Source organism: Carcharhinus amblyrhynchos, unplaced genomic scaffold (genome assembly GCF_965287045.1).
Source record: "Carcharhinus amblyrhynchos unplaced genomic scaffold, sCarAmb.v2.hapA scaffold_43, whole genome shotgun sequence".
NCBI lineage: Eukaryota > Metazoa > Chordata > Chondrichthyes > Carcharhiniformes > Carcharhinidae > Carcharhinus > Carcharhinus amblyrhynchos.
In genome coordinates this window covers 3,253,470-3,265,801 of record NW_027649784.1, presented here as the reverse complement: position 1 = coordinate 3,265,801, position 12,332 = coordinate 3,253,470, and positions in this window count along the sequence as shown.

Sequence of the window (12,332 nt, the reverse complement as noted above, 5' to 3'; positions counted from 1 at the left end):
CGTGCAAGAGCAATCCTCAATTCCTGCTCCTCTATCTCTCCCCCTCTCTCTCTTAATCAGGTGGAAATCCCAAAACGTGAACTGCGCACTTTGAGAGTTGAGGGGCCGTGACAATCGGACCTGGGAGCGAGTCCCACATTCTCCTCACTCCCCCGTGGGAGCGAGTCCCACATTCTCCCCCACTCCCCGTGGGAGCGAGTCCCACATTCTCCTCACTCCCCCCGTGGGAGCGAGTCCCACATTCTCCCCACTCCCCGTGGGAGCGAGTCCCACATTCTCACCCACTCCCCCGTGGGAGTGAGTCCCACATTCTCCCCACTCCCCGTGGGAGTGAGTCCCACATTCTCCCCACTCCCCGTGGGAGCGAGTCCCACATTCTCCCCACTCCCCGTGGGAGTGAGTCCCACATTCTCCCCACTCCCCCCGTGGGAGCGAGTCCCACATTCTCCCACTCCCCCGTGGGAGTGAGTCCCACATTCTCCCCACTCCCCGTGGGAGTGAGTCCCACATTCTGCCTCCTCCCTGTGGGAGCGAGTCCCACATTCTCCCCACTCCCCCCGTGGGAGCGAGTCCCACATTCTCCCCACTCCCCGTGGGAGCGAGTCCCACATTCTCCCCACTCCCCCGTGGGAGTGAGTCCCACATTCTCCCCACTCCCCGTGGGACCGAGTCCCACATTCTCCCCACTCCCCCGTGGGAGCGAGTCCCACATTCTCCCCACTCCCCATGGGAGTGAGTCCCACATTCTCCCCCACTCCCCGTGGGAGTGAGTCCCACATTCTGCCCCCTCCCCGTGGGAGTGAGTCCCACATTCTGCCCCCTCCCCGTGGGAGTGAGTCCCACATTCTCCCCCACTCCCCGTGGGAGTGAGTCCCACATTCTGCCCCCTCCCCGTGGGAGTGAGTCCCACATTCTGCCCCCTCCCCGTGGGAGTGAGTCCCACATTCTCCCCCACTCCCCGTGGGAGCGAGTCCCACATTCTCCCCCACTCCCCGTGGGAGCGAGTCCCACATTCTCCCCACTCCCTGTGGGGAGTGAGTCCCACATTCTGCCTCCTCCCCGTGGGAGCGAGTCCCACATTCTGCCCCCTCCCCGTGGGAGCGAGTCCCACATTCTCCCCCACTCCCCGTGGGAGCGAGTCCCACATTCTGCCCCCTCCCCGTGGGAGCGAGTCCCACATTCTCCCCCACTCCCCGTGGGAGCGAGTCCCACATTCTCCCCACTCCCTGTGGGAGCGAGTCCCACATTCTCCTCACTCCCCGTGGGAGCGAGTCCCACATTCTCCCACTCCCCCCGTGGGAGCGAGTCCCACATTCTCCCCACTCCCTGTGGGAGCGAGTCCCACATTCTCCCCACTCCCTGTGGGAGCGAGTCCCACATTCTCCCCCACTCCCCGTGGGAGCGAGTCCCACATTCTCCCCACTCCCCCCGTGGGAGCGAGTCCCACATTCTGCCCCCTCCCCGTGGGAGTGAGTCCCACATTCTGCCCCCTCCCCGTGGGAGTGAGTCCCACATTCTCCCCACTCCCCCCGTGGGAGCGAGTCCCACATTCTCCCCCACTCCCCGTGGGAGCGAGTCCCACATTCTCCCCCACTCCCCGTGGGAGCGAGTCCCACATTCTCCCCACTCCCTGTGGGAGCGAGTCCCACATTCTCCTCACTCCCCATGGGAGTGAGTCCCACATTCTGCCTCCTCCCTGTGGGAGTGAGTCCCACATTCTGCCCCCTCCCCGTGGGAGTGAGTCCCACATTCTGCCCCCTCCCCGTGGGAGCGAGTCCCACATTCTGCCCCCTCCCTGTGGGAGCGAGTCCCACATTCTCCCCACTCCCCGTGGGAGTGAGTCCCACATTCTCCCCCATTCCCCGTGGGAGCGAGTCCCACATTCTCCCCACTCCCCCGTGGGAGCGAGTCCCACATTCTCCCCCACTCCCCGTGGGAGTGAGTCCCACATTCTCCCCACTCCCCCGTGGGAGCGAGTCCCACATTCTCCCCCACTCCCCGTGGGAGTGAGTCCCACATTCTCCCCACTCCCCGTGGGAGCGAGTCCCACATTCTCCCCCCTCCCCGTGGGAGCGAGTCCCACATTCTGCCCCCTCCCCATGGGAGTGAGTCCCACATTCTCCCCCACTCCCCCGTGGGAGTGAGTCCCACATTCTCCCCCACTCCCCTGTGGGAGCGAGTCCCACGTTCTCCCCACTCCCTGTGGGGAACAAGCCTCCATTAACGAGGGGATGTGGCAGGGTCAGTGTTGATAGTGGGCTTTGAAAGGGTTCGTGAGGGTTGACGCAGGGGATAGTGGCGAGCTTTTCCCTGATATTGCAATAATCTGATGCTGGGTGGGAAAAGTGGAGTGGGAACTGGCTGACGTCAGTAGCTGCTTCTTACACCAGAGGGCGCGGGTCTGGTTGTCAGAGGAAGGCAGAATGAGGCAGGGAGAGTTCTCTGCCATCTTACTAGTGTCACCCGCTGGTTCCTCCACTGCGCCATCAACTCTGCCACTCCCTGACCCAACAGACAATCCTAAAGAGGCAGCGAACAGGCCAAGGAGTGTTCTTCATCCTGACCCAGAAACTCACTCCCCTTGCCTCACGCACTACCTAGAATCATAGAATCCCTACAACGCAGAAGGAGCCATTCGGCCCATCAAGAGTGTGCACCAGCTCTCTGACACAGAATCTTACTCAGGCTCCCTCACCCACCCCCTTCCCATAACGCCTCACATTTCCCATGGCCAATCCACCTAACCCACACATCTTTGGACACTAAGGGGCAATTAGCATGGCCAATCCACCTGACCTGCAGATCTTTGGACTGCAGGACGAAACCAGAGCACCCGGAGGAAACCTATGCAGAAATGGGGAGAATGTGCAGACTCCACACAGACAGTGACCCAAGACGGGAATTGAACCTGTGTCTCTGGCACTGTGATGCAGCAGTGTTAACCACTGTGCCACCATGCCGCCCACAATCTCTAGACAATATACAAGAAATTGCTATAAAAATGTTCCTTTTATTTTATAAACACTCTTGGTTTTACGCCCCCCCCAACTTCTTTCTTGCAGTGATCTAGGGATTAATCTTAAAACTCTGCAGATCAATCCCGCAAATCTAGTAGGCCTCAGGCTGAGGGAATGTCGCCATTCGGGACCTGAGTCATGTTTGTCTCATCGGGCCAAAGTTTGACACTGTGCCACACAGGGGGATATTCAGAGAAATCAACAAAACCTCCTGGTCAAAGAGGTAGTTTCTGAGGTATCCATCTGACAGAGACAGAGACATAGACAGAGACAGAGAGAGAGAGAGAAAGAGAGGGGCAGAGAGAGGGATAGAGAGAGAGAGAGAGAAGCAGAGAGAGAGAGACATAGACAGAGACAAAGAGAGAGCGAGAGAAAGAGAGGGGCAGAGAGAGGGATAGAGAGACAGAGAGAGAGGCAGAGAGAGAGAGAGATGGAAAGAGAGAGAGAGAGACATAGAGGAGAGAGAGAGAGAGAGGCAGATAGAGGGATAGAGAGAGAGAGAGAGGCAGAGAGAGGAATAGGGAGAGAGAGAGAGGCAGAGAGAGAGAGACGGAAAGAGAGAGAGAGACAGAGAGAGAGATAGAGAGACATAGACAGAGACAGAGAGAGAGACAGAGAGAGAGAGCGACATAGACAGAGAGAGAGAGAGGGAGAGAGAGAGGGAGAGAGAGACGGGTTGAGAGAGAGAGAGAGTCAGAGAGGCAGAGAGAGGGAGAGAGGTGGAGAGAGACCGAGAGAGAAACAGAGAGAGAGAGAGACAGAGAGAGATAGGGAGAGAAACAGAGAGAGAAAGAGACAGAGAGAGACAGACAGAGAGAGAGAGACAGAGAGACGGAGAGAGAGAGAGAGAGAGAGGGGCAGAGAGAGACAGAGAGACAGACAGAGACAGAGAGAGAGAGAGGCAGAGAGAGAGAGACAGACAGACAGAGAGAGAGAGGGATAGGGAGAGAAACAGAAAGAGAGGGAGAGACAGAGAGAGCAAGGAGAGGGAGAGAAAGAAAGAGCCAAAGAGAGAGAGAGAGAGCCAGAGAGACAGAAAGAGAGAGGGAGAGCCAGAGGGAGAGAGGCAGAGAGAGAGAGAGAGAGGCAGAAAGACAGAGAGTGAGAGAGACAGAGAGAGACAGACAGACAGACAGACAGAGAGTGAGAGAGAGACAGAGAGAGAGAGACAGACAGAGAGAGAGACAGAGAGAGAGAGAGACAGAGACAAAGAGAGATAGAGAGGGACAGAGAGAGAAAGAGACAGAGAGAGACAGAGAGAGAGAGAGAGACAGAGAGGGACAGAGAGAGACAGAGAGAGAGAGACACACACACAGAGACAGAGAGAAACAGAGAGAGACAGAAAGGCAGAGAGAGAGAGAGATAAAGGCGGAGAGGTTTAGGGGTGGAATCGCAGAGCTGGGGCCTAAGCCGCTGCCTGTGGAGTAACGGAGGGCAGAGCTGGAAGGGCTCGGAGATCTGGGATGGTTGTCGCCCTAGCAGAGAAGGGTGGAGGTGGGGGCGGTGGTGTGTTGGGGTATGGGGAGGAATCAGCACTGGGGAAATGCAGCCAAGATCCCAGTCCTGTAGCTCTGGAACAACAACGTGGAATGTTCCGGAAAACAGGCCCAGGCGAACATTCAACACTGTGGCCCATTACGATGCTGAGGACAAGGAAATTCCCCCCTCCCCAGTAATCGCCCCCGCTACACTGTCCAGAGGCAGGGGATTGGGATCCGCTGGCCTGTCTGGGTTATGTATCTGGGGGGGAACGCTGGCAATATAATCAATGCTAACCCCAGTGTGATCCCCCAGACGAATGAGCCTCTCCGCTGTCCCTGGTGTCCCCACTCTGCCTCCGGCTCTCTCCCACCCTATCCATGTCCCTCATAATCTTGAACACCTCGATCAGGTCACCCCCTCAGTCTCCTCTGCTCCAGAGAAAACAACCCAAGCCTATCCAACCTCTCTCCATAACTTCAATGTTCCCTCCCAGGCAGCATCCCTGGTGAATCTCCTCTGCAGCCCCTCCAATCACATCCTGTCTATCATGTGGCGACCAGAACTTTCTAAAAAATTTATTTGTTAGTCATAAATAAGGCTTACATTAACACTGCAATGAAGTTACTGTGAAAATCCCCTTGTCGCCACACTCCAGCACCAGTACGGTTTACACTGAGGGAGAATTTAGCACAGCCAATGCGCCCTAACCAGCATGTCTTTCAGACTGTGGGAGGAAACTGGAGCACCCGGAGGAAACCATGCAGACATGGGGAGAATGTGCAGACTCTACACAGACAGTGACACAAGTTGGGAACTGAACCTGGGTCCCTGGCACTGTGAGGCAGCAGTGCTAACCCACTGTGTCACCGTGCCACTGGGATTGAAACCGGATCCCTGGCGCTGTGAGGCAGCAGTGCTAACCCACTGTGTCACCGTGCCACTGGGACTGAACCCGGGTCCCTGGCGCTGTGAGGCAGCAGCGCTAACCCGCTGTGTCACCGTGCCACTGGGATTGAACCCGGGTCCCTGGCGCTGTGAGACAGCAGCACTAACCCACTGTGTCACCATGCTGCTGGGATTGAACCCGGGTCCCTGGCGCTGTGAGGCAGCAGCGCTAACCCACTGTGTCACCGTGCCGCTGGGATTGAACCCGGGTCCCTGGCGCTGTGAGGCAGCAGTGCTAACCCACTGTGCAACCGTGCCGCTGGATTGAATCCGGGTCCCTGGTGCTGTGAGGCAGCAGAGCTAACCCACTCTGCAACCCAGCCAGGAATCGTACCCGGGTCCCTGGCGCTGTGAGGCAGCAGTGCTAACCCACTGTGCAACCGTGCCGCTGGGATTGAATCCGGGTCCCTGGTGCTGTGAGGCAGCAGAGCTAACCCACTCTGCAACCCAGCCAGGAATCGTACCCGGGTCCCTGGTGCTGTGAGGCAGCAGTGCTAACCCACTGTGTCACCATGCTGCTGGGATTGAACCTGGGTCCCTGGCACTGTGAGACAGCAGTGCTAACCCACTGTGTCACCGTGCCGCTGGGACTGAACCCGGGTCCCTGGCACTGTGAGGCAGCAGCGCTAACCCACTGTGTCACCGTGCCACTGGGATTGAACCCGGGTCCCTGGTGCTGTGAGGCAGCAGCGCTAACCCACTGTGTCACCATGCCACTGGGATTGAACCCGGGTCCCTGGTGCTGTGAGGCAGCAGCGCTAACCCACTGTGTCACCGTGCGCTGGGATTGAACCCGGGTCCCTGGCGCTGTGAGGCAGCAGTGCTAACCCGCTGTGTCACCATGCTGCTGGGATTGAACCCGGGTCCTGGCGCTGTGAGGCAGCAGTGCTAACCCGCTGTGTCACCATGCTGCTGGGATTGACCCGGGTCCCTGGCGCTGTGAGGCAGCAGTGCTAACCCACTGTGCCAGGGTGAACTTCACACAGTACTCCAGCCGTGGCCTCATCAAAGTTCTATACAATTCCATCATGACCTCTCTGCTTTCTAAACTACACCCCGATTGATAAAGGCGAGTGTGCCAGAAGCCTTTTTCACCACGCTATTAACCTCTCGATTGGAATGGACAGCCAAGGGAAAGCGAGATTTGTATTTCTAGAACACCATTTACTGCCTCAGCTTATCCCGAGTTCCTCAAAAGCCAATCGAGTCACTTCACAACTGGAGCCAGGTCGGAATGAAAAGCGGGAACCAATTGTCCCACAGCAAGTTCCCTGAAACAGCAATATGTTAATGGCCATGTCATCTGTTACTCAGTGCCGCGCTCCCTCAGCACTGACCCTCTGACAGTGTGGCACTCCCTCAGCACTGACCCTCTGACAGTGTGGCACTCCCTCAGCACTGACCCTCTGACAGTGCGGCACTCCTCAGCACTGACCCTCTGACAGTGTGGCACTCCCTCAGCACTGACCCTCTGACAGTGCGGCACTCCCTCAGCACTGACCCTCTGGACAGTGCGGCGCTCCCTCAGCACTGACCCTTTGACAGTGCGGTCCTCCCTCAGCACTGACACTCTGACAGTGCGGCGCTCCCTCAGCACTGACCCTTTGACAGTGTGGTGCTCCCTCAGCACTGACACTCTGACAGTGCGGCGCTCCCTCAGCACTGACCCTCTGACAGTGCGGCGCTCCTTCAGCACTGACCCTCTGACAGTGCGGCGCTCCCTCAGCACTGACCCTCTGACAGTGCGGCGCTCCCTCAGCACTGACACACTGACAGTGCGGCGCTCCCTCGGCACTGACCCTCTGACAGTGCGGCGCTCCCTCAGCACTGACCCTCTGACAGTGCGGCGCTCCCTCAGCACTGACCCACTGACAGTGTGGCGCTCCCTCAGCACTGACTCTCTGACAGTGCGGCACTCCCTCAGCACTGACCCTCTGACAATGCGGCGCTCCCTCAGCACTGACCCTCTGACAGTGCAGCGCTCCCTCAGCACTGACTCTCTGACAGTGCGGCACTCCCTCAGCACTGACCCTCTGACAATGCGGCGCTCCCTCAGCACTGACCCTCTGACAGTGCAGCGCTCCCTCAGCACTGACCCTCTGACAGTGCGGCACTCCCTGAGCACTGACCCTCTGACAGTGCGGCGCTCCCTCGGCACCAACCCTCTGACAGTGCGGCGCTCCCTCAGCACTGACCCTCTGACAGTGCGGCACTCCCTCGGCACCGACCCTCTGACAGTGCGGCGCTCCCTCAGTGTAAGTCTGGATTGTTTTGGGGGGTGGTTTCAGGTCTGCCTTTTCGAGCAGCAGCTTGTGTACTGGGTTGAATTTGGGGGTGCGATGTTGTTCTGTGCTGCTGGATTGTCGGGAAGTTGATCGGGAAGCTGTCGGGAGTCAGAGGGCAGGAAGAATCCAGAATGTGTCCCACTTCCCGGCACTGAGAGCTCTGCTTCTCGCTGGGAATCCATCAATAAGCCATTAACACACAGCCTCTACTCTGTGATTCCAGTTATTATTGAAGGGTGAAGGGGACGCACTAATGCATCACTCTGAATCACTCAAGCTGCATCTCAGCCATCTCTCTCTCCCTCCCCCGCTCTCCGCATTCGCTGCCACATCCAGGAGAGACAATTCCGTAAGCAGCAAACCCCCCCCACACCCTGCCGCTACCGCGCCCCCGCACCCCACCCCACACCTCCCCACTCGAGTGGGACTTCCTTTCGAGGTATCAGCCCGATCGGCTATTCGACTGCAGTTGTCACTACCAGCCTGCCCATCCTTCGCCAGCCAGACAAACAAGCAGCTATTCCCTCCGCACCTCCCTGTCCCCACACCGAGCAGCCAGCCTCAGTCGCTATTCATACCACCCCCCCCTCCAAACCCCCACACCCGTCTCCTGCACCACCTCACCCTCTGGGGCGGGTGGGGAGCAGGGTTCCAGGGATGTGAGTCACCAACCTTGCCATCTGCAGCACATTGCACTGCCTCTCTCCGCAGTTATAACCTCAGAGTAGACCTTTCATTTCAACACACACGCATGCACAACACACACACACGCATACACTACACGCATGCATACACAGATGCAGACACAACACACATGTGCACGCACACACAACACACATGCATGCACACATGTACAGCACACAACATGCATGCATACACAACACGTGCATGCACACCCAAAACACACGTGCATGCACAAAATGCGCACAGCACACAACAAACACGCATGCACACACACAAACAGAACACACACATGCACGCACACATATACATGCATGTATGCACACATGCACACACACATACACTTGCACAGACATATACGACACATGCGCGCACACACACATGCATATACACCACACACAAACACACGCACGCGCGCGCGCACACACACATATGCACAAACACGTGTGGACACACACACGCAAACACACATACATGCACACACACATACACAACACATGCGCGCGCACACACAACACACATGCATGCACACAACACACATGCTCGCACATGTATACATACAGAGCATACACACATGCACACATATATATGCATGTATGTACACACGCATGCACACATACACATGCAGACACATACGACACATGTGCGCACACACAAACATGCACACAAACACACACACACACACATACGCCCGGCACACGCGCGCGCGCACGCGCACACACACACACAAACTCGGATAGACACATACACACGCAAACACACATATACGTGCACACACACACATAACAGGGGTGCAGAGGGGTTAAAGCTGATCTGCAGAGGAGTAAGAGGCTGTACCAGGTTATAAACAGGAGACACCGACATTTTAAAACAAAAATCATCCCCGACAGAATCTGTAAGCGGCAGAAAGGGAAAGAAATCTCACCTCGTGCGAGTGGGCTGGGTGGTCCTCGGTGCTGCTGTCCTGTGTGTGTGAGTGTGAGGGCAGCTTCAGTTCATTAATTTTTGTAGTTGCTGGCTGCTGCTTGGTTCAAAGCGACCAGGCAACCAAGGTGACGGAGTGGATCCTGTGGGGGAATGGGAGGCAGCGAGAGAGAGAGAGAGAGAGAGAAACACACACAATTAGTTCAGCGGTTAAGGATTGTTGCTACGTTATCACTAAGCTCTGCGCAGGGCTTGGAATAAACAGCAAAACACTGGCCAGTTGGCGTCCTTGTTTACGTTTTGGGGGTGCCGGTGGGAGGGGTGAGCGCTTTGGGAAAACCTACGGTGAGCCCCTCCCCCTCCCTGTCGTCCATCGCCTTCCCGCTGCCAGCCTTTGCATTGCCAAGTAACGCCAACCGCCCGGCCCCTCCCAATCACTGCCCCTTCAGACCTCCACCCTTACCCACACTCATGCGTGGCGGTGGGGGTGGGGGGTGGGGGGCGGGGGGGGGGGGGGGGGAGCGGGTGGGGAGGGCGGGAAATAGAGGAGGAATAGCCCCCTGCTGGGGCAAGTGGAGGAATAACACCCTGCTGAGGTAAGTGGAGGAATAAACACCTTGCTGGGGTAAGTGGAGGAATAAGCCCCTGCTGGTTAAGTGGAGGACTAACCCCTTGCTGGGATAAGTGGAGAAATAACCCCCTGTTGGGGTAAGTGGAGGAATAAACCCCTGCTGGGGTAAGTGGAGGAATAACACTCTGCTGGGGTAAGTGGAGGAATAACCCCCTGCTGGGATAAGTGGAGCAATAAACACCTTGCTGGGGTAAGTGGAGGAATAATCCCCTGCTGGAGTAAGTGGGGGAATAAGCCCCTGCTGCGGCAAGTGAGGAATAACTCGCTGCTGGGTCCGTGGAAGAATAACCCCCTGTTGGGGTAAGTGGAAGAATAACCCCCTGCTGGGTAAGTGGAGGAATAATCCCCTGCTGGGCGAAGTGGAGGAATAATCTCCTGCTGGAGTAAGTGGAGGAATAATTCCCTGCTGAGCTAAGTGGAGAATAATCCCCTGCTGGGCTAAATGGAGCTCAAATTCCCAGCATCGGCTGCAAGTCGATCATGTCACCGCCATCCTTGTTAATCCTGCTCTTTTTGTGCCCATGATCTATCCTACTACCCCCTCTTTACTCCCTCCCCAATAAACCTCACTACCTCCTCCCCTCATCTCTCCCAGCTCTGTCTCTTTCCTCCCCTCTCCCAGCTCCGTCTCCCCCACCCCCACCTCCCTGGGTCAGTCTCTTCACCCCCCCCCCCACTCTCTCCCGGTTCGGTTTCCCTCCCTCCCAGCTCTATATCCAACCTCTCTCTCTCTTTCTTTCCCAGTTCTGCCTCCCCCCTCTCTCCCGGTTCAGTCCCCCACCTCTCTCCAGTCTCCCCTCTCTCCTGGCTCTGTATTCCACGCCCCCACCCCCTTCCTCTCTGCCGGTTCAGTCTCCCCCTCTCTTCCCCCCTTCTCTCCTGGTTCAGTCTCCCCCCTCTCTCTCCCTCTCTTCCAGCTCTGTCTCCTCCACCACCCCCCCCAACCCCCACCTCAGCCCCCCTCGTCTCTCCCGGCTCAGTCTCTTTCCTCCTCTCCCTCTCTCCTGACTCAGTCTCCCCGTGTTCCCCCTCCCACCCCCTCCTGACTCAGTCTCCCCCCACCCCCACCTGTCTCTCCCTCTTGCAGCTTTGTCTTCCCCCCATCTCCCCCTCTCCAACTCTGCCTTCCCACCACCCTTCCCCTCTCCCAACTTTGTCTCCCCCCCGCCCCGCCACCTCTCCTGGCTCTATCTCCCCTCCTCTCTCCCTCTCTGCCTCTCTCCCGGCTCTGTCTCCCAACTCCCCTCCCTCTCTCCCGGCTCTGTCTGCACCACCGCCACCACCCGCCCCCCCCCCCCCGGCCAAATTTCCGAGGTCAGTGCCACCCCTTCCCCACCCCCCAACAAAGTGTATGTGTGTGTGCGTGAGTGTGTGTATGAGTGTGCATGCGTATGTGTGTGTGAATGTGTGTGTGAGTGTGCATGTAACAGAGTGGGAGTGTGTGAGTGTGTGTACCTGTGAGTGTGTGTGTGTGTGCATGTGAGTGTGCGTGCGTGTGTGCATGTGTGTGTGAGTGTGTGTGTGTGACAGTGTGCATGTAACAGAGTGGGAGTGTGTGTATGTGTGTACCTGTGAGTGTGTGTGTGTGTGAGTGTGCATGTAACAGAGTGGGAGTGTGTGTATGTGTGTACCTGTGAGTGTGTGTGTGTGTGTGGGGGTGTAACAGAGTGCGTGACTGTGTGTGTGTAACAGAGTGCGTGAGTGTGTGTGTGTGTGTAAGTGTGTGTGTGAGTTGTTCTCTGCACAGAGGGTGAAATGATCTGTTTCTCTCTCCCTCTCCCAGCTGCTTGGTTGGCCCATTCACTCCCTGCATTAGCCAGGCAGGGCTGAGTAATATGCGGGTAAAGGGTGTGGGCGCACTCTACAAATACCACTGCCCCTTCATCCCCCACCCCCCAGGCTTGCACTCTCCCTCTCTCTCGGCCAACCTCTCTCCCTCAGCTACCCTCTCTCTCTTTCTCTCTGAGCAACCCTCTCTATGCCACCCTCTCTCCCCCATGCCAACCTCTCTCGTCTTCCACTCTTTCTCTTTGCCTTTCTCTCTCTCTCCCCCTCCCTCTGCCAACTCTATCTGCCTCTCTCTCCCTCTCCCACCCTCTCTCTTTGACACCTTCTTTCCCTCCCTCTGCCAACTCCCTCTTCCTTTGCCACCTTCTCTCCCTTTGCCAACCCTCTCTCCCTCTGCTGCCCTCTCTCCCTCTGCTGCCCTCTCTATCTGCCAATGCTCTCTCTCTGTCTACTACCTTCTCTCTGCCAACCCTCTCCCTTTGCCACCCTCTCTCCCTCTGCTACCCTCTCTCCCTCCCTGTGCCACCCTCTCTTTCTCTTCCTCTGCCACCCTCTCTCCCTCTGCCACTCTCTCTCCTT